General features: G+C 34.5%; 1 pseudogene; it reads right to left on the reverse strand.

Moving 5' to 3' along the window:
- Positions 1 to 7132: 7132 nt before the first annotated feature.
- LOC129458230 (elongation factor 1-alpha 1-like) lies at positions 7133 to 15983 on the reverse strand (annotated as a pseudogene).
- Positions 15984 to 22433: the final 6450 nt, after the last annotated feature.

Consider the following 22433-nt stretch of genomic DNA (forward strand, 5'->3'; position numbering starts at 1 on the left):
CATCTAGTTATAGGGAATCTCCTGGTTTATTATTGTGCTGAACTGAGGCTCAATTTATTTTAGTTTACTTGTCATTAATATTAATAATTTATTAGTCACAATATGTATGTTGGTCTATGGACTGTATTTGTGTATAACTTAGCATCTCCTGAAATTGTGCCTTTTTTTTTTTTTTTTTTTTTGCATTTTTTGGAAAAATTTACTGTGAATTCTATTGGGGGTATATTTACATGGACATTTTTCTTTTTCCCTCTTTCCTTTTGGTAGCAACTTTGATGAAGGAAAGTAAAACAATAATACTGATAAAATGTAAAATACTAGCTTATTATAGTGTTCTCTGTACCCCATTAACTTAATAAATGTTGACTTCATACGGTCTCTATATAAAAAGCCAAGGAGGTCTCAGGTATGTTAACTCATTTTTGTCATTTTTTTTCTGCTCCCTTGATAGTGTCTGCCACTTAGGCCACTCGAGTTCTGTATTTTGCTGGTGCTGTTGCTGTTGATGGCTTTTAGGAGACTCATGATGATGCTGCCGAGGCTGTTCTTTCCTGAAACAAGTGATTAAGTCACTATGACAGCTGTGCTCCGGGAATTCTGTTGAGGTGCACAATGCCCTTGAAATCCATTCAAGTTATTATTTTGTTTCAATAGTAATCATCGTGCCAATCTCTGTCTTTTAATTTGTGTATTTAGACAGTTTACATTTGATATAATTATTGATATGTTAGGGCTTATGTCCTGACATTTTATTTTCTTGTGTTCTAATTGTTCTACTTTTTACTTCTCTATTTTCCTTTTTCTACCTTTCTGTGGGCTACTTGGACAGTATTTTTAGGCTTCTATGTTGATTTATCTAATATGTTTTTGAGTGTATCTCTTTTTTTGTGGGTACCTATTTTTAGTGACTATGCTGGTATATTACATTACATACCCAGAATAGTCACTAAAAATAGGTACCCACAAAAAAGAGATACACTCAAAAACACATTATCTAAATGAACATGGAAATATTATATATAAAATAAAAATAGAAATATTATATATATATAATTTTCCCATCTAGTGTGACATTTTATCAGTTTGAGTGAAATATAGTCATCTTAAATTTCTTTAAGTCCTTTTCATTTCCCCTGATTGTAATAAAACTGTCTTAAATTTTTCTTCTACATACATTACAAACCACTTCATGATCCTGCAATCTCACTGCTAGGTATATATCCCAAAGAAAGGAAATCAGCATATTGAAGAGGTATCTGCACTGTCGTGTTTACTGTAGCGCTATTCACAATAGCAAAGATATGGGAGCAGCCTAAGTGTCCATAAAAGATGGATGGATAAACAAAATGTGGTAGATATACACAATGGCCTATTATCCAGCTGTAAAATTAATGAGACCCTATGATTTGCAACAACAATGATGGAACTGGAAGATATTATGTTAAGTGAAACAAGTCAGGCATGGAAAGACAAACTTAACATTTTTCACTCATTTATGGAAGCTAAAAATTAAAAAAAAATGAACTCCTGGAGATAGAGAGCAGAATAATGGTTACCAAAGGCTGGGAAGGGTAGCCGGGAGGAGGGAAAATGAGGATGGTTAATGGGTACAAAAATGTAGTTAGAATGAATAAGATCTAGTATTTGATAGCACAACAGGGTGGTTACAGTCAACAATAATTTATTGTAAATTTTACAATAATTAAAAGAGTGCAATTAGATTGTAACAGAAGGAGATGACAAATGCTTTAAATGATAGATATTCCATTTACTCTGATGTGATTATTTTGCATTGCATGCCTGTATCAAAGTGTCTCATGTGCCCCATTAATATATACAGCTACTATGTACCTAGAAAGGTTAAAAATTTTAAAAGAACCAATTCACATAGTGTTAAAAGTTTTTCTTCAAACATAATTGAGAACCCTAAAGAAGAGAAGAAAAACCTATTATATTGCCATATATATTTTTACTCTTTATGTTACTCTGTTTTTCCTCCCTGATGTTTCAAGATTCTTTTTATTAAATCATTTTCTTTCTGTTCTAAGAACTTTCTTCAGTCTTTTCTTTCCCTTAAGGATAGCACTGCTGGCTAGAAATTCCCTTAGTTTTTCTTTATCTAATACTACCTTGTTTTCTTCTTAATTTCTGAAGGATATTTTCACTGAATATTGGATTCTAGGTTGGTCGTTTTTTTCTTTACCACTTTCTTCCAGCCTCCGTAATTTTTATGATAAATCTGCTATTATTCAAACTATAGGTAGGATGTAGTTCTTCTTGCTGCTTTCAATTTTTTTTTTATGCTTTAGTTTTCATAGGTATGATATGATGCGTCTTGGCATGGAATTTGTTGGGTTCATCCTGTTTAAGGTACACTAAACTGTTGCTGCTGCTTATTCTTCATCTTCTTTTCCTCCTCCTACTCCTATGCTCTCCTTTTTCTTTTTTCTTCTTCTTTGCCTCCCCTTCTTTGTATGAATGAGGAGATAATGAAAAGTTTGACAGCAAAGAAATGGGCCACAAGTTCTATTATGCTTACACTAAGCTTCTTGTATCTGTAATTTGTACCTTTTGCCAAAACTGGTAAATTTGCAGACATTGTTTTAAGTACTGTTTTAGTCTCACCTTCTTTATCTTCTCATGGGACTCCAGTGACACAGATGTTTGATCCTTTGCGACAGGTTCGCATATCCCTGAGATTCGGTTAAGTTGAGCAGTGATTGTCTTTTCTCATTCAAGTTGATTGTCCTGGTTCTTGGTATGGTAAGTAAATTTCTACTGTATTCTGGACATATTGAGTATTAGGCTATGAGAACCCAGATCTTATTTAAATCTTCTGTTTCAGCAGGCCTCCTCTAATACCACACTGGCAGAAGTGCTACCTCATTACTGCCAGGTGAGGGTGGCCTTCACTGATACACAAAGGGGAAGTTGTACTTTGTTACTGATCAGCAGGGATGGGAGTTTAGGCTGTCACTAGGTGTATGATGGCATCATCCTATCTGGGAGGAGAAGTACCTTGTTACTTTGTCCCACATGACCTCTACTGATACTAGGCAGAGGGACAAAGCAGTCTTCATTATTGCTTGAGGTCATAAATGTCCTTTATTTTTCCTATTCATTCTCTTTGGACACTGTGATGGTTAATACTGTCAACTTGATTGGATTGAAGGATGCAGAGTATTGTTCCTGGGTGTGTCTGTGAGGGTGCTGCCAAAGGAGATTAATATTTGATTCAGTGTACTGGGAGAGGCAGACCCACCGTCAATCTGGGTGGGTGCCATCTAATCAGCTGCCAGTGCGGCCAGAATAGAAAGCAGGCAGAAGAACGTGGAGAGACTAGACTGGCTAAGCCTCCCAGCCTACATCTTTCTCCTGTGTTGGATGCTTCCTGTCCTCAAACATCAGAATCCAAGTTCTTCAGCTTTGGGCCTCAGACTGGCCTCTTTGCTTGTCAGCTTGCAGATGGCCTATTGTGGAACATTGTGATCATATGAGTTAATATTCCTTAATAAACTCTCTTTCCTATATTCATCCTATTCGTTCTGTCCCTCTAGAGAACCCTGACTAATACAGACACTAACATGGCAAGGAGGGAACTGGATGTCTTGTAACGGCCAGGTCAGCATGTAGATTGATTGTGTGCATGGTCTCCACTGACACTACGAAGGTGTGACCGGAGTTACCTTGGGACAGGAATGAAGGTCTTGCTTTCTTACTCCACCTTCTCTGATACTATCATGTGGGGGAATTTGGGTACCATGTTTCCATCTAATGAAGGTGGAGTCCAAGCTCCCGTCTAGCCTTTGCTGATGGGGTTGGGAGGGAGACTGTGTTATGCATTTCCATAAATGTTTGACTGGAGTTGTGCTGTTATTATCTAAAAGTTTTCTGTCTTGCTAGGCACCCCTTTCCCCCTCTTTTGGTTAGAGAGAGCAGGCTTTTCATGAGAAAAATCTCTTAGCTATAGCCGATGATATTTCTGGGTTGCTGGATTCTCTAGCACCCAATCCAGGATGTATGAGATAAAAGGCAAACTCAGGAAACACACTGCTGTCATTCTTTGGTCCCACGGTCCCTAGCCAGTCTTGTCTCCACTTTCAGAGTCTTCTTATGTTTCTTTTACATATGATGTCTGAGGTTTTGATCTGTACTTAATGAGAGGAATAGGGTAAAGTATGTCCACTCCATCTTTTGAGACTTATGTTTTAATATGGTAAAAATTTGACTTTTATCTCTTCTTTCCAAACAGTTGATTGCATATTCGAAGAGTAGTACTGCTAAAGCGACAGCTGAAATTTTAATAACAACAAGGGGAAAGAAAGTCTCATTACTTATAATTTTGGAAAACAAGACACTATTAAGCCTCTACATTTCCATATGCACAAAGGGAGTGAACCTAACCTTAACATTTAATAATAAGAAACTATTCTCAAGCAAATAATTACTGACAAAAATGGAGACAAAAATAATACTCATTTCCCATAATATTTCAAAATAAAACATTTTTTAAAAGTTTATAAAAAATGTGTTTGAGACATTAGTTCTTTGAAATGAAAATATGCTCTATTCTACCATCATAACTGTTTAGGAAAGTTTAATATAGCTTACGCTGGCCATTATTCTCAGTGAGTTACTTCTTTTTTTCCTTACTTTGATACAATGCTTCAAATTGTTTTACTTATTTTTTTAAATTTTTATTATTTTATATCTCCAAGTTATTGGATCTTCTGGAAAACAGTTGAACCCTGTAGCATATGATTCAGTAAATGCTTTAAGCTAAATAGGCCCGAGAAGAACAACATAAAAAGCTTTCCTTGCCCATAGGTGATTTATCTTTGGTCCTAGAACACATAATTTCACAGATAGGAAGAACTTAAGTGCTTTTTAATACCACTAGCTGTCTTAAATGTATGTCCAACAGAGATGACATGAAATACAAATTAAAGCAGTGTGCAGCTGGAAGCAGAGTGCAGTTGAGGTCACAGTATAAATATACCTTAAGAAGTGTAAGTGATACAGGTAGATCTAGGACTGAAGGAATGTGTCGTTCTTGAAGAGATGAGTGCTTAGCAATTGATAATGGATGAAATAGTAATGGAGAAATTTTTTATTTAGGAGATTAATTTATGATGTATAATAAGCTTTGTAAAGACAATATTCAAAATCTTGAATAAGTTGTTGCTATACTGCTCTGGAAAAAATGGTATATATTTTGGTAGTATGCGCTGGAAAGTCAGAAACTTCTAGAGTAAAACAGACTACCCTATTTACTTTCTGTTTTATATGGTTTTTTGTATGTGTTAAATATAAATATTTCTATTAGGAAAATAATAGCACCTATAGAAAAATTCGAATAGCCAATCAACCTAAATGCCCATCAATGGTAGACTGGATAAAGAAAATGCAGTATGTATACACTGTGGAACACTATGCAGCCATAAAAAAGAACAAGATCATATTCTTTGCAGGAACATGGATGAATCTGGAGGCCATTATCCTTAGCAAACTAACACAGGAACAGAACACCAAATACCACATTCTCACTTACAAGTGGGACTTAAAGGATAACACATGGACACACAGAGGGGAGCAACACACACTGGGGCCTATTGGAAGGTGGAGGTGGAGAGGAGGGAGAGGATCAGGAAAACTAACTAATGAGTACTAGGCTTAATAGCTGGATGATACAATAATCTGTAAAACGAACCCCCACGACACACGTTTACTTATGTAACAAACCTGCACATGTACCCCTGAACTTAAAATAAAAGTTAAATTAAAAAGGGACATATGTTCTAAAAAAAAAAGAAAAATTCCAATAAGCTTGAATTATACTGTTTTACCTGTATTAATATATTAAGAGGTTTCCAATCAAATACGTAACTAAAGCTGAAAAAATAGCTATAATTTGTCATATCTAGAAGGTTTCTTTAGCTCTATTATAGGATGGACTAATCTTTTCATGGGAAAAATTTTATTTTAAGAGAGATTAATGCAGCCTGACCCAAGGACAGATGGAAAGATAATCTTGAGGTGATCATAATGTAAATTACTCAGAATATCTAGACCATTTTCTTCTATTTATCCCCTGAAATTCAAGCAAGGAGCAAGAACTACCACTTTTGGAGGGTCATTTCCCCTGGGTACAGGCCTGGAGCCTCTGCAAAAAGAGACCTGAGATCCTTGTAGCCATCCTCAGAGTCAGATAGGTGCATACTGAATGGTAAGTACCCTGATAATGTCTTTGAAGGCCACTATATGAGACCTCTTCTGAGATTTCCCGAGTATTCCAGAGAGACTGGAGCAGGAGCTAGAAGTGTCATTACGGATAACAATTCCGAAGATGAGAGCTGAACCAGTAGAAACAGCTTGTTTCCCTTATGGTGACATATATACATTCTCTAGGTTGATGCAATCTGCAAAGACTAATTAGAAACCTAAATTATTTTCAATATTTACATTTATTTAGAACTAATTTATAGCACATATTTGAAAATTAGTTATTTTATAGTTATTTTTTGGCACTGGCCAAATAAAAATACTTTGATCAACCACTCTTTCCAGTAGACTTGGTTCCAGAGACTTGTGCTGATCCACAAATATTTGCTGCTATGTCTCAATGTAAAATAAGTATTTTGAACTTATAGATGAGAAAAAGTAATATCTTTCTCTCACCCATATACAAGAAAGATTAACAAGAGAAAAGCATAACAAATTTATTTAACATAAGTTTTACATGATATGGGGGTTTTCAGAAATGAAGACCCAAAGACTCAGGGAAAAGTATGTATTTTTATGGCTTAGGTTTGATGAAGAATTTTATTTTTATTTTACAAACCTTTTTTATTTATTTTCTCATTAAACTTTGTTTTAATGGGTCTCAAATTCTGTGACAGATGTTTGGTCAAGTTGTTTTCATTAAAGAGCACTGATTTTAAAAAACTAATAACTTAAGACTGCCACATGCAAAAAAACAAACAAAAAAACAAAAAATGGCCCACAAAACATTCTCCTTTCCTTTTAAAGGTTTTATGATGCATTATTATCATTAGCCAGTCTTTTAAATGGCAAGTTGAAACAAACAGTTTTGAGGCTCTTCTTCCACAACTGATAAGACTGGGTTGGCAGGTATTAGGGATAATATTCATTTAGCCTTCTGAGCTTTCTGGGGAGACTTGGTGAACTTGCCAGCTCCCAGCAGCCTTCTTGTCCACTACTTGGATGACACCACCGCAACCATCTATCTCGCATTACGAACAGCCAAAGGACACAGAGGAGGATAGTCAGAGGAGTCTTCAACATGCGTGGCTTGCCAGGAACCTCATCAACAAATGGCAGCATCACCAGATTTCAAGAATTTAGGGCCATTTTCCAGCTTCCTACCAGAATGGCAATCAATCTTTTCCTTCAGTTCAGCAAACTTGCAAGTAAGGTGAGCTGTGTGACAATCCAGTACAGGGGCACTGCCAGCAGGGATTTGGCCTGGATGGTTAAGGATAATCACCTGAGCAGTGAAGCCAGCTGCTTCCATTGGTGGGTCATTTTTGCTGTCACCAACAACATTGCCACAATGAACATCTTTGACAGACACATTCTTGACATTGAAGCCCATGCTGTCCCCAGGAAGAGCTTCACTCAGAGCTTCATGGTGTATTTCAACAGACTTTATTTCAGTTGTAACATTGACTAGAGCAAAGGGAACACCATGCTGGGTTTGAGAACACCAGTTTCCACTCAGCCCAAAGGCACATTATCAATACCACCAATTTTGTAGACGTCCTGGAAAGGCAGATGCAGCTTGTCAGTTGAAGGCATTGGTTTGAATGGATGCAATCCAGAGCTTCTAGCAGTGTGGTTCCACTGCATTGCCATCTTTACAGGTGACTTTCCACCCATTGAACCAAGGCATGTGAGCACTTGGCTCTGGCATGTCATCTCCGTTCCAACCAGAAATTGGCACAAATGCTACTATGGTAGGTTTGTAACCAATTACTGTAAGTGCTAACTTCCTTAACAATTTCCTTTTATTTCTTCTGGCTGTAGAGTGGCTCAGCAGAATCCATTTTGCTCACCAACAATTAGTTCTTTCACACTCAGTGTGGAAGCCAGAAGGACATGCTCATGGCTCTGCCCATTTTTGGAGATTCCAGCTTCAAATTCATCTACTGTGACATATATGTGAGCAGTAACAATCAGGACAGCACAGCCAGCCTGAGATGTGGCTGTAATCAAGTTTTTGATAAAGTCTTTGTGTTCTGGGGCATCAATGATAGTTGTATCTGATGGTCTCAGATTTCCAGAGGGGACTATCAATGGTGACATCACACTCAGGCTCAGCTTTCAGTTTATTCAAGACCCAGGAATACTTGAAGGAGCCCTTTCCCATCTCAGCAGCCTCCTTCTCAAAAATTTCAGTGGTTCTTTTGTCAGTGCTACTACATTTATAGATCAGATGGATGGTAGTGGTGGACTTTCCTGAACCTGGGGTCCAAGACAACCATGTGGATACAAATTTTACTCATTTTCCATTGTGGCTTTTAGGGGTGGTTTTTACAATACCTGTGTTCTGGTGGCAAGCCTGTTGCAAAAAAAAGCTATTTTTGTTTTGTTTTAAATTCAGTTCTATATTAGAAGCCTCAAGAATGTCTATTTTGAAACTACTAAATATGCTTTTATACTTCAACTGGACATGTGACCATGAGCAAGTAAGTCATGAAACCTCTTTGATAACAAGTCCCTGTACTGTGACCTAAGTTTTTCACCTTTGCTCCCTCCCCACCACCCACTGGCACCTTGGATGACACAGGAAGGCTAGAGGTGGATTGAAGTTGCTTTTCTGCGTATGTGAGATAAAGCTCTGGTGAAATATTTTTCACTGGACTATGGGCCTTTATTATTCATCTGGAGAACACATTGGTCATACTTCAAAAAGGTATCTTTCACCTCTTCCTGCCAAAAATAAGAAGTGAGCTTTCTTGGCTTTTCAAATCTGCTGGATTTCCATGAAAGTATTGAGAATGCAGCCCCAAGGCGTCTTTCACTCTGAAGGAAGTCTACACTTAACCCTCATCTATTCATCAACATTACTATTTAACTGTCTCTACAAGTTTATAGTTCCAGCAGCTTCTGCACCAGATCAACTGAATTCAGCTGTTTTTGTGAACTTGTCCATCTTTCTGGATTTCTGAAAGCTGGTTTGCCCTGCAACCTCAAGAAAATTATTTCCCCCCCAATTTTTTCAGTTATTTTTTTCTTGTAAGTCCCCAAGTGACAACTTCAAAGCTCTTTACATGTTGGAGCTGAAAATTAAAATACCATTTTTTTAAAAAATAAAAATTTACACTATATTTGCCACTTGTCTCTTATTAGATTATGAGTTATATTCTTAACAGATACCTTATTAGAGACAAAAGTGACTCATATTCCTGGTAGAATTTTTTATGTACTTCTAATATTGTTCTTTAGCAACTATGACACATATACCTTACAGTAAAGGTCGTTTTGCTGCTATAGGCCTTATTCGTAGTACATTTTCAAGAACTCTACAAGAATTAGGGGCAAGGATCAAATCTAAACTATTCAGATAGATATAACAGGTTTCTCTCAGACATTGACAGGTTCAGACATCATATTTCAGTCTAGACATTTCCAGCACACATTTATATGAACTTTAATTCAGGAGGTATAAAAGTACCATCAGTCTACCCAAAAAGTGCTGTTATGAATATGATTTATGCTTACATATAAACACTTTATTTATTTTAATTTTTCTTTGAGACAGAGTCCCACTCTGTCACCCAAGCTGTAGTGCCGTGGTGTGATCTCAGGTCACTGCAACCTCTGCCTGTCAGGTTCAAGCAATTCTTATGACTCAGGCTACCAAGTAGCTGGGATTACAGGCATGCGCCACCATGCCCAACTAATTTTTGTATTTTTAGTAAAGACAAGGTTTTGCTACATTGGCCAGGCTGGTCTCAAACTCCTGGTCTAAAGTGATCCACTGCCTTGGCCTCGGCCTCCTGAAGTGCTGGGATTATAGGTGTGAGCCACTGTGCCTGGCCATAGCAACACTTTTAATGAGAGCTGTGGAAAGCTGAAAATCTCTAGCAGGGCTTTGGGTTGTTCAGTTCCACCGTCTTTTCCAACTCATCAATTGAAAGTATAAAGTAAAAAAGAAGTGCCCAGATGTCCTTTCTTTCTTTATATTTTTCCATGTCAGAAGAGAAATTGAAAATCAGAGATGAGGAATCCCAGAAGCATATATTGGATATACTTTGTATTGCTCTGACACTGATAAGAACTTATGCGCATTGCCTCAAGTTCCTCAGAAGACATATAAAATGGTATGGCAGAAATATTTCTGGGATGGGTGTGTAATGACCTCTGTGAACCCTCTCCCCAGTGAAACAACTGTAACTGGTGAAAATTGTTAAAAAAAAATTTTAGTCACTGGAAACTGTCCTAAGAACATAGAGGAAATGGAGAAATATTTATTCAAGAAAATCTATAATACTAAATCTGAGTAAGAACTATGGAAGTCTGGTATATTAAAGACATGCCTGATCCCCAGCTCAGTGTGATTTAAGCGCTATTCTCAATGGATTCAGCCAAGAAAAGGAAGTTCACTTCACTCTCACCTCCCAGTCTAGGGCAGCAGTTTTTCCCTGGAAGGGACAGTTTAGTAAAGGAGGAAGAGAAGAATGAACCATGAGACATATAGAAAATGAAAAGCAAAATGACAGCCATAAGTCAAACCATATTAATAACATTAGATGCAAATGTTTTTAACAATCTAACCAAAGACAGGAATTGTTAGATTGTGCAAAAAACAAGATTCAACTACACACTGTCTGTTGGCAGCACACTTTAGATTCAAAGATAAAAATAGGTTGAAAGTTAAAGAATGAAAAATTTTGTGTCATGCAAATAGCAATCTTAAGAGAGTTGGAGTGACTATACTAATATTATGAAAAACAGATTTTTTTTTTTTTTGAGATGGAGTCTTGCTCTTGTCGCCCAGGCTGGAGTGCAGTGGCACAATCTTGGCTCACTGCAGCCTCTGCCTCCTGGGTTCAAGCAATTCTCCTCCCTCAATTTTCTGAGTAGCTGGGATTACAGGCACCCACCACCATGCCCAGCTAATTTTTGTATTTTTAGTAGAGACGGGGTTTTGCCATGTTGGTCAGGCTGGTCTCGAACTCCTGAGATCGTGATCTGCCCGCCTCAGCCAAAGTGCTGGAATTATAGGCGTGAGTCACTGCACCCGGCCCCCCAAAAAAGAATTTTTAAAAAGACAAAGTTACTAGAGATAAAGAAGGATGTTTTATCATTAAAAGGGTCAATTCATCAAGAAGATAATAATTATAGACATATATGTATTTAACAACAGAACCCCAAAATGCATTAAGCAAGACTAACAAAATTGAAGGCATGAAATGGGCAATCCAACAATAGTAATTGGAGGCTTTAATAGCCTACTTTCGATGATGTAACTATTTAGAAGACCAATGAGAATCCAGAACCCTTTAAACCAATTAAAACAAATGGACATCTACAGAACACTCCAAGTTGCTGAATATACATTGTCAAGCATACGTGGAACACTATCCGGAATAAACATACTGGGCTAAGAAATATGTGTCAGCAAATGTAACAGTGTTGAAATCATACGAAGTATGTTCTCCCGACAAAATAGAATTAAGTTAGAACAATTAAAGGAACTTCAGGAAACTCACAAATATGTGGATATTAAACAATGTGCTCCTAAATAACCAATGAGTAAAAGAAGACATTACAAAGTAGAAAATACTTTAAGATAAAAAATGAAAACAACATGCTAAAATTTGTGGTATACAGCTAAAACAATGCTTAGAGTAAAATTTAGTTGTGTAAATGCCTGTATTTAAAAAAGAAGAAAAACTTTAAATCGATTACCTAAACTTTCACCTTGAGAAACCAGAAAAAAAAGGTCAAACTAAATCCAAATCAAACAGAACAAAGAAAATAATAAAGATTATAGTGGAAATAAATAAAATAGAGAAAAAACAATACAGAAAATGAACAAAACCAAAAGATTTTTTAAAAAATCAACAAAATTGACAAACATTTAGCTATTATGATCATGCTAACAAGACAGAAGACTCAAATTGCTAAATTGAGAATGAATAGTTGACATTACTAATGCCTTTACAGAAATAAGTATTACTATAAGGAAATACTGTGAAGAACTGTATGCCAGTAAATCTATGATACAATTACCATGTTCCTAAAAAGTTACATTCAAAACTGACTCAATAAGAAATTGAAAATCTAAACAGACTTATAATAAGCAAGGAAACTTAATTAGGAATTTTAAAATGTCTACAAACAACATTTCCATTCCAGGTAGCTTCATTGGAGATTTTTATCAAACATTTAAAAGTTAATACCAATCTTTTACAAACTCTTCTGAAAATGGAAAAGGAAGAAACACTTATGCCCTTATTCTATGCAGCCAGTATTGCCCTGATACCATAATCAGACAAGGCAACTCAGGGAAAGGGTATACTGTACCAGTATTTTTTATGATTATTGACACAAAAATCTCTGCCAAAATATTTACAAACTGAATCTAGCAACACATACAAAAAAATTCACACCGTGCCCAAATGGAATTTATCTCAGGTTGAATTAACATATAAAAACATTCTGTATTAATAGAATAAAGGACAGAAATCATGATCATGTCAATAGGTAATCTTTTTTTGAACAAAATCCAATATACTTCCATTGCTCTACCCAGAGCAATTAGGCTAGCAGTAATAGTAAAATACTCAATTGGAAAGGAAGAAATAAATTACCTCTACTTGAAGCAAGATGGACCTTGCACATAGCAAGTCCTAAGGACCCCACTAAAAAACTATTAGAACTAGTAAACAGTTTCAGCAAGGTTGCAGGATACAAGACCAATAGATGAAAATCAACTGGGTTTCTACACACTAGCAATGAACAATCTGAAAATAATATTAAGAAAACAATTGCATCTACAATAGCATCAAAAAGAATAAAATATTTAAGAATATGTTTAAAGAATTGTAAAATGTATATTCAGAAAACTGTATAACATTACTGGAATAAATTATAAGATCTAAGGGAATAGAAAAATATTCCACATTTATAGATTAGAGGACTTAATATGTTAACATGACAATATTACTCCCCATGATGATCTACAGATTCAACACAATCTCTGTAAAAATCTCAGCTTTTTTTTTTTCCTGGGTATAAAAACTAATTCTAAAATTCTTATAAAATTTCGAGGGATCCAGAATATCCAAAATAATGTTGGAAAAAGAATAAGGTTATAGGAATCACACTTCATGATTTCAAAACCATCTGCAAAGTTAAAATAATCAAGTCAGAGTGGTACTGGCCTAACAATAGATATATCAATCAATGGGACAGACTTTTGAGTCCAGAAATAAATCCTTATCTATATGGTCAATTGATTTTAAACAAAAATGTCAAATTATTTAATGGAGTTTTTTTTTTTCAGTTAATTGTGCTGGAACTACTGAAAATCCACATGCAAAAGAATGAAGATGAACCCATTTTATATACCATACACAGCATTAACTGAAATTAATCACAGACATACATTATAGCTAAAACTATAAACACTTTATAAAGTAAATCTTTGTGACTTTTAGTTAGGTAATGACTTGTTAGATACAACCCTGGAAGTACAACCAACCAAAGGGGAAAATACCCAGGTAAATTGTTTTTTGTCAAACTAAAAACTTTTGCATCACAAAAAAACATTGTAAGAAAGTAAAAAGGAAACCCTATAAAGTGAGAAAAAATGTAAATTACGTATCTAATAGAGATTTGTATCCAGAATATATTTAGAATTCTTACAAATCAACAATAAAATGACAAATACACATTTAAAAGTACACAAAGGCTATGAATAGGTATTTCTCTAAAGAAGATATACAAATTGGCAAAAAAACATCTGAAAAGATGTTCAACAACATTATTCATTAGGGAATGCAAGTCAAAACCACAATCAAATGCCACTTTATACCCACCAGGATAGTTATAATTACATAGGTAGACAACAACTAGTGTTAGAGAGAATGTGGAGAAATGGGAACGCTTATATATTGTTGGTGGGGATGTAAAATTGTGCAACTGCTTTGCAAAATTGTTTGATAGTTCTCTAAAATGTTAAACATAGAGTTACTATGACACTCAGCAACTTCATTTCTAGGTATAAAACCAAGAGAATTAAAAAACTTACACATTTATATAAAATCTTGTGTATAAATATCTACGGTACTATTATTCATAATTGTCAAAAAGTGGGAACAATGCAAATGCTTATCAGTTTACACATGGATAGATAAAATGTGATATATCCATAAAATGAAATATTATTTGCCACAAAAAGGAATGAAATACTGATTTATGCTACAACATTTTTGAACCTTGAAGACATGCTAAGTAAGTAAGACTATCGTGAGCTGAGATCGTGCCACTGCACTCCAGCCTGGGCGACAGAGCCAGACTCCATCTTAAAAAAAAAAAAAAAAAAAGACTATCACTAAAGTTCACAATTTATGATTCCATTATATAAAAGTGTCTGGAATAGGCAAATCTCTAGAAACAGGAAGTCATTAACTAAGGATGGGGGATAGAATAAGAGTGATTGCTAATGGGTATGCAGTTTCATTTGGGGGTGATAAAAAATGTTCTAAAATTAGATTGTGGTAATGGTTCCACAACTCTGTGCATATAGTAAGAAAACATTAAATTGTACATTTTCAATGGGTAAATTGTATGGCCTTTGAATTAAATCTCAATATTTTTAAAAGATGGCATTGCAATATTTCAACTAATTTGATTTGGAACAATTTCTAGTAGATTGCCAGACCAAATTACAATAAATACTGAAAAGTTATGCCTGAATGGAGGAAGCGGCATTGGAAAGTTCATATTTGGTTCATGGCTCTGAAAATAAAATTCTGCTTTCAAATTTATTACAAGTTAACATCTGTCTCTGCCTATAAATGTCAATGAAAAGTCGTGGTCAGTTTTAAAATCAAATTTGCTCACTGGTCTTACTCCAAAAGTGGCTAGCCTGTCAGTGGCCAAAAATCACCCTGCATTTAGTTTCATGAAAGGGCAGAGAAAAGTCATGACAAATTCAAAGAGTTCTTTGCTCCCAGGGTTAATGTCATTTCATACATTATTCCAAAGGAGTGGCAAGCTTTTAATTCATCTTTAATGGCAACTGTTCACGTGAAAAAAAAGAAAAAATATGAATTATGTAAACAATATAATTCCCAAATGAGTTGCTTCTATTTGAGTCCTTTTTGTTTTGCAATAGAATGCTCAGTTCAGAATATCATAGTATTAGCCAAATACATTTAGGTTCCAAACAAATTCATTGCTCTTCTGTTATAGATTTCAGTTTTTATATATTACTATGATTTATATTCTTCAAGAAAAAAGAACTATTATCTGAACATAATTTTGTTTTTGAAGTGGATTTGAAGAGTCATTAATTGGACTTTAAGATAAATCAATTTGAGAGGACAAGATGGGATATAGAAATACATCTTGAAAAGTGATTAATGACATTGAGGGAAATGATAAATAACATGTTTCCTTGGAAATGGATTGTAAACCCGATGTCTGAATGATATTGTAGAGCAGCAATTCACAGCCTTGCCACCTAAGAGTCAATTTTTCTGCCATTAGAAATACAGCTGTTATATGTCTTCTGCATCTGCAAGAAAAAAAAAGGAATGTTCGTTTTCTTCTTGGTTATTGATATCTACTTTTTTTTAAAAGTCAATACCTTTATTTTCCTTTATTTGGCAAGATACTCCACTGACCAACAGATAGGTTGAATAGATAAGAAAGATGGAAATATCGTACCTGAAAGTAGTAGGTAAATGAAGGAAGACAGCAACCAAAAGCTCCCTTTGGGGCATTACGCTTCTGTTCCTAAATGCTATGAGTTAATTCTTATTTCTTCTTATAGGTTCATATAAAATAGCTCTTCCCCACTTGACAATTGTCAACAAATCTAGGTTTAACGTCAAATAAGAGGATTCAGAAATTCCTAACTAGACATACATGTATAAAGAATCAAGGTCAGGGTCTTCTTCCTTCCCCAATAATACTAAATTTATGTATCTGGATTTACATTGGCCAAGGAAGGGTAAGCTCAGAGTAATAATTTTTAGTTACTTATATGTTAGATGGACTTTTCCAAATCAATTAAATTTGCTATTGAATTTTCCATATTTATTATCTCTCAAAAATAACCATATAAAACTCAAAACAAAAAGTAGATACAGTTTTTTCCTTTTTTGTATTTGTTTTTGCATAATTCAACAGGCTGGCATGTATTTGAGAGGGAAGCATACAACAGAGGAAAGTTTATGGCAGTAGCAAGACACTAAATCAGATATTTTCTAGGTTGATCAATTTTTTTTAAATCACAGCCAACAAGATTCATATATTCAATGAACAGGAACTTTGACCAACAAGTGTGCTATTCATTCTTTGCATAAAGTGACTATGAAAGTGCCCTGGGTATCTGTTTGAGATTACAAATAAATTTGAGCAAATTCACAAATACAGAATGAAGTACAAAGTGAAAAACACATTATACATTTAGATGATTACACATCAGGAAATAGTTTCTTTCACTACCTTCACTTCCATCAAAATGCATTATATAAAGCTTTATTTGTGAAGAAAGGGACATTTAATTATTTTTCTAAAAACAACATGTGAATGCTCATGAATAGGGCAATCTACAAGATCAATGTGATAATTTCTGAAATAATTATAGAAAAATCTTTCTGATATATGCCTCTTCCCCAATTAAATTTGTTGAATGTAAAGGCAAGGTGATGCAAACTAATGAATATGATGTTGGACCTTTGAAATTCTGTACTATTTTTAAAATGTCATTTACAAAAAAATGAAAAAGACAAGAAAAACTGTGCCAATATTGCACTCCTGTAGCGGTTGAGAGCAAGAGCTTTGGAGTCTGACCCACTAGGGTTTAAAACAGTTCCCTCAGACACTAGCTTCTTTAACCTTGAAGGTGTTAGTGTAACCACACTGAATCTGCATGCTTCATCTCTAAAACTGGGATAATAATACTGTCTGCTTCATATGCTGGTCATAAGAATGAAATTTTTTGAAAACCCGCCTTGATAATTTCAATTATTACTGAATTCTATTTTTCAAAAGCATTCAATCAAGTATACATAAAAATACTTATTAACTTTATATTATTTCTACAACCATACCCAGTAATCTCAAAAAAGGTGGAATTCAACATATATTAAAAGAATGTTATTTAACTGTAAAGGTAGAAAGATTATAGCAATTAACTTTATTAGAGTGTGCATATTATATGTTTATTCAATAATTGACTTATAACTAGAGATACTCTTAAAATTGGGTATACATAGTTTGTAACATAAGACACATCACACAACCTTCTTGCATTTAGGAACGCTAGATGGATAGCACTTCAGCATTATGCTTGAGGGCCAATTTAAAAGGCAAAATCACCAATAAAAAGCATTAAAATGTGAAAAAGGTGTCACTAAGTAGACCAAGAAAAGGACACTTGTGTACAGTATGATGGCTGATACATGGAGACAGAGCATCACGTTGTTTCTCCTCAGCTGAGAATGTATATGTCAGGTCACTCAGTTTTTTGCCACTCTGCGAATGTCCACACGTGACCATGAAAATGCCCTATCATCTTGAGATTAAAAATAAATTTTCACAAGTGGACAAATTCACAAATACAGACTCTGCAAATAATGAAGATCTGCTGTATATAGTCCACCTCAGAATGGAGCTCTTAATATTTTGGAATAATAACATAATCTCCCATACTGTTATTTTGAGTATATAATACTGTAGAACTTTTTATTAGATTTATTGAACTTTTATTTTCATAGTAATGACTTTGTATTTCTATTTGAAAAATGAAGCTGGTTTTTTCTTTGTGTCTTATTATATAATACTTTATTCTTTTAGAAGATGGTTTTGTAGGTTTTGACAACCACAGTACGGTCATGTAAATGCAATCGAAATCAAAATATGGAATAGTTCCCATACCTCAAAAATCTCCCCATGGTCCTTTGTCATCCTCTCCCCCAACTTGTCTCTGGCAACTGATTTATGTGCCTATAATTTTTCCCATGCCAGAATGTCATATAAATTGAATCATACAGTATAAACTCTTTGAGTCTGCCTTCTTTCACTTAGCATAATGCACTTGAGATTTATTCATATTGTTTGTGTGTATTAGCAGATTTTTTATTCTTTTTTGCTAAGTAGTATTTCATGATATGAATAGGCACATTTATTTATCCATTCTTTACATGAAGAAAATTTGGTTGTTTCCAGTTTTTGGTGATAATAGTTAATGCTGTTATGAGCATTAATATGCAGAATATGTGAATGTGTTTTTATTTCTCTAGCGTAAATATTTAGGAGTAGGATCGTTGGATCATATAATAAATGTATGTTAATTTTATCAGAAACTGACGAACAGTTTTCTAAGGTGGGTGTAACATTTTGTATTCCCATTAGCAATGTAAAAAGAGTTCCAATTGCTCTAAACATCTTTGCCAGCACATGGTATTGCCAGTTTTTGTTTGTTTGTTAATATTGCCATTCTAATGGATGAGTTATGGTATCTCATTGTGGGTTCAATTTGCACTTATCTAATACCTACTGAGATTTATAATGTTTTCATAGGCTTATTTTCCATTGATATATCTTTTTTATGAACTGTCTATACAAATCATTGTCTTATTTTTAAACGGAAATGTTGTTTTCTTATTATTGAGTTTAGAGTTATTTATATATTCTAGGTACAAGTCCATTATCAAATATATGAATTGCAAATATTTTCTACCAGTCTACAGCTTATCTTTTTTGTTTTCTTAATAGTGTCTTTTGAAGAACAGAAGTTTTGCATTTTGATAAAGTCCAACTTACCACTTTTTCCTTTATGGCTTGTGCTTTTAGTGTGATATCTAACAAAGTTTGCCTAACTGAAGGTCTCAAATATTTTTCCTTATATTTTTTTTCTAGCCAGTTTATGGTTTTTGATTTTCAGTTTAGATCTATGATCCCTTTTGAATTGATACTTGCATATGGTAGAAGGTATGGAATGAGGTCCATTGTTGTTTACATGTAAATATCTAGTTGATAAAGACTATCCTTTCTTCATTGACTTGCCTTTGCATCTTTGTTGGTAATCAATTTATCATATATGTGTAGGTCTATTTCTGGACTATATTTCATTGATCTATAAATATTTCAGTACTACACTGTTTTTATCACAGCTTTATAATCAAACTTGAAATTAGGTAGTGTGAGTCCTCCAACTTTTACTTTTTCAAAATTGTTTTGGCTATTCTTGTTCCTTTGCCTTTTCATATAAATATTTGAACTAACACACTGATATTTACAAAACAAAAACCCTGTTGGCAATTTGATTGAATTTACACTGAATATGTAGATAACCTTGGGAAGAATTGGTATGTTAATGATATTGCATCTTCTGATTCATGAACATAGTACAGGCATACCTTAGAGATATTGCAGGTTCAGTTCCAGACCACTACAATAAAGCGAATATTGCAATGAAATAATTCACACAAATCTTTTGATTTCCCAGTGCATATAAAAGTTACGTTTGTACTATACTGTAGCCTGTTAAGTGTGTAATAGTATTATGCCTAAAACAATATACATGCCTTAATTTAAAAATATTTTATTGCAAAAAAATACTAACAATCATTTGAGTCTTTAACTACTCATCATCTTTTTATCTTTTTGCTGGTAGAGGGCCCTCCTTGGTGTTGGTGGCTGCTAACTGATGAAAATGGTAGTTGCTGAAAGTAGGAGTGCCTGTGGCCATTTTAAAAAATAAGACAACAATGAAGTGTGCTGCATCAGTTGACTATTCCTTCCCCCAGATTTTTCTGTAGCATGTGTTGCTGCTTGACAGCATTTTGCCCTCAGTAAAACTTCTTTCAAAATTGGAGTCAATCCTCTCAAACCCTACTGCTGCTTTATCAACTCAGTATATGTAATCTAAATCTTTTGTTGTCATTTTAACAATGTTCACAGCCTCTTCTTTAGAAGTAGACTCTATCTCAAAAAACCACTTTCTTTGCTCATCCTGAAGAAGCAGCTCCTCACCCATTCAAATTTTATCATGGTATTACAACAATTCAGTCACAATATTAGGCTCCACTTCTAATTCTAATTCTCTTTCTCTTTCCACCACATCTGCAGTGACTTCTTCTACTGAAGTCTTGAGCCTCTCAAGGTCATCTATGAGACTTGGAATTGACTTCTTTCAAACTCCTGTTAATGTTGATATTTTGACCTCCTCTCAGTTAATTCTCTTCTTAGAGAATGACTTGAAAAGTATCCCCTTTTCTTCAATTTATGGAAGAGTTTGTATAGAGTTGATAATCCTTACTCCTTAGATATTTGGTGAAATCCACTGGTGAAATCATATGGGCCTGGAGTTTTTATTTTGGGAAGTTTTAAAAGACAAATTTAATTACTTTAAAAGTTGTAATTGTGGGATCTATAGTTATGATTCCTATTTCATTCTTGATATTGGTGTTTTGTGAGTTTTCTCCTCTTATATTTTCTGACAAATCTACTAGGTTTATTTATGTTACTGATCTTTTCAAAGGAACAATTGTTTTTTATTTTCATTGACCTTTATAAACAATGGAGAACATTATGTTTACCATATCATTGAATTTTTTGCTTTGAATTATTATATAATTATCAGAAATATTTAATTAGTATAACTAGATATAATTATGCATAATTAATGCAATAATTATATGATTATAATCTTAATTGTTTTCTTATTTCTGCTTAGTTTGTGTTTGATTTGCTGTTTTTTTTTAAGTGTCTTTAGGTGGCGGCTTAGGTCATTAATTTTAGACCTTTCTTTTTTTTTTTTTTTTTTTTTTTTTTGGAGATAGAGTTTCACTGTTTTTGCCCAGGCTGGAGTGCAATGGCTCGATCTCAGCTCACTGCAACTTCCACCTCCTAGTTTCAAGTGATTCTCCTGCCTCAGCCTCCTAAGTAGATGGGATTACAGGCATGTGCCACCATGCCCAGCTAATTTTCAGTATTCTTAGTAGAGACAGGGTTTTACCCTGTTGACCAGGCTGGTCTTGAACTCCTGACCTCAGATGATCTGCCTCCCTCAGCTTCTCAAAGTGTTGGGATTACAGGCGTGAGCCACTGTGCCTGGCCAATTTTAAACCTTTCTTTTTTAATATAGGTGTTAGTGCTATAAATTAAACACTAATTTAATTCCACAAATTCATTCACTTAGTTTCATTTTGCATTCTTGTTTAACCCATAGGTTATTTAGAAGTGTGTTGTTTATTTTCCAAATATTTAGAGATTTTCTAGATATCTTTCTGTTATTAATGTTTAACTAAGCTTCACTCTGGTCAGATAATACATTTGTATGATTTATATTCTTTAAAATTTGTGGGTCAGAATATAGTCTTGCCTGGTTAATGTTTTGTGGGCACTGGAAATGAGTGTCCCTTATGCTATTTTGTGTGAAGTATTTTATGAATGTGAATTGGATCAAGTTAATTGATGCTGCTGTTCAAATCCTCTGTATCTTAACTGATTTTACATCTCTTTGTTCTACTAATTATTGAGAGGTGAGTTGAAATCTTTGACTATAATTGTTGATTATCTTATATTGTCTTAGTTCCATCATATGTTCCATTATGGATTTTCTTTATAATCCTTGAAGTTATGCTGTTAGGTACATAAACATTTGAGATTATTTGTTTTATCTTTTTCATGAATTGACTTCTTCATGGATATTTATTCCTGGTAATCTTATCTGCTATGAAATCATCTTTTTCTAATATTTATGCAGATACTCCAGATTTAAAAAATAGTTTTAGCATGATATGTCTTTTTCCATTGACGAATTTTTAATCTACATGTTAGTCCATTCTCATGCTACTATAAAGAACTGCCCAATACTGGAATTTATAAAGAAAAGAGGTTTCATTGACTCAGTTCTGCTGGGCTGGGGAGGCTCAGGAAACTTACAATCTGGGCAGAAGGGCAAGCAAACACGTCCTTCCTCACATGATGGCAGAAAGGAGAAGAATGAGTGTCCAGTGAAGGGGGAAGCCCCTTAATAAAACCATCAAATCTTGTGAGAATTAACTCAACTATCACTGACAACAGGATGGGGGAAACCACCTCTATGATTCAACTATCTCCATCTGGTCCCTCCCATGACACATGGGGATTATCGGAACCACAATTCAAGATGATATTTGGGTGGCAACACAGCCAAACCATATTAATCTCTTTGTGTA

The sequence above is a fragment of the Symphalangus syndactylus genome, chromosome 19, assembly GCF_028878055.3.
Source record: "Symphalangus syndactylus isolate Jambi chromosome 19, NHGRI_mSymSyn1-v2.1_pri, whole genome shotgun sequence".
In the NCBI taxonomy this organism is placed as follows: Eukaryota; Metazoa; Chordata; class Mammalia; order Primates; family Hylobatidae; genus Symphalangus; species Symphalangus syndactylus.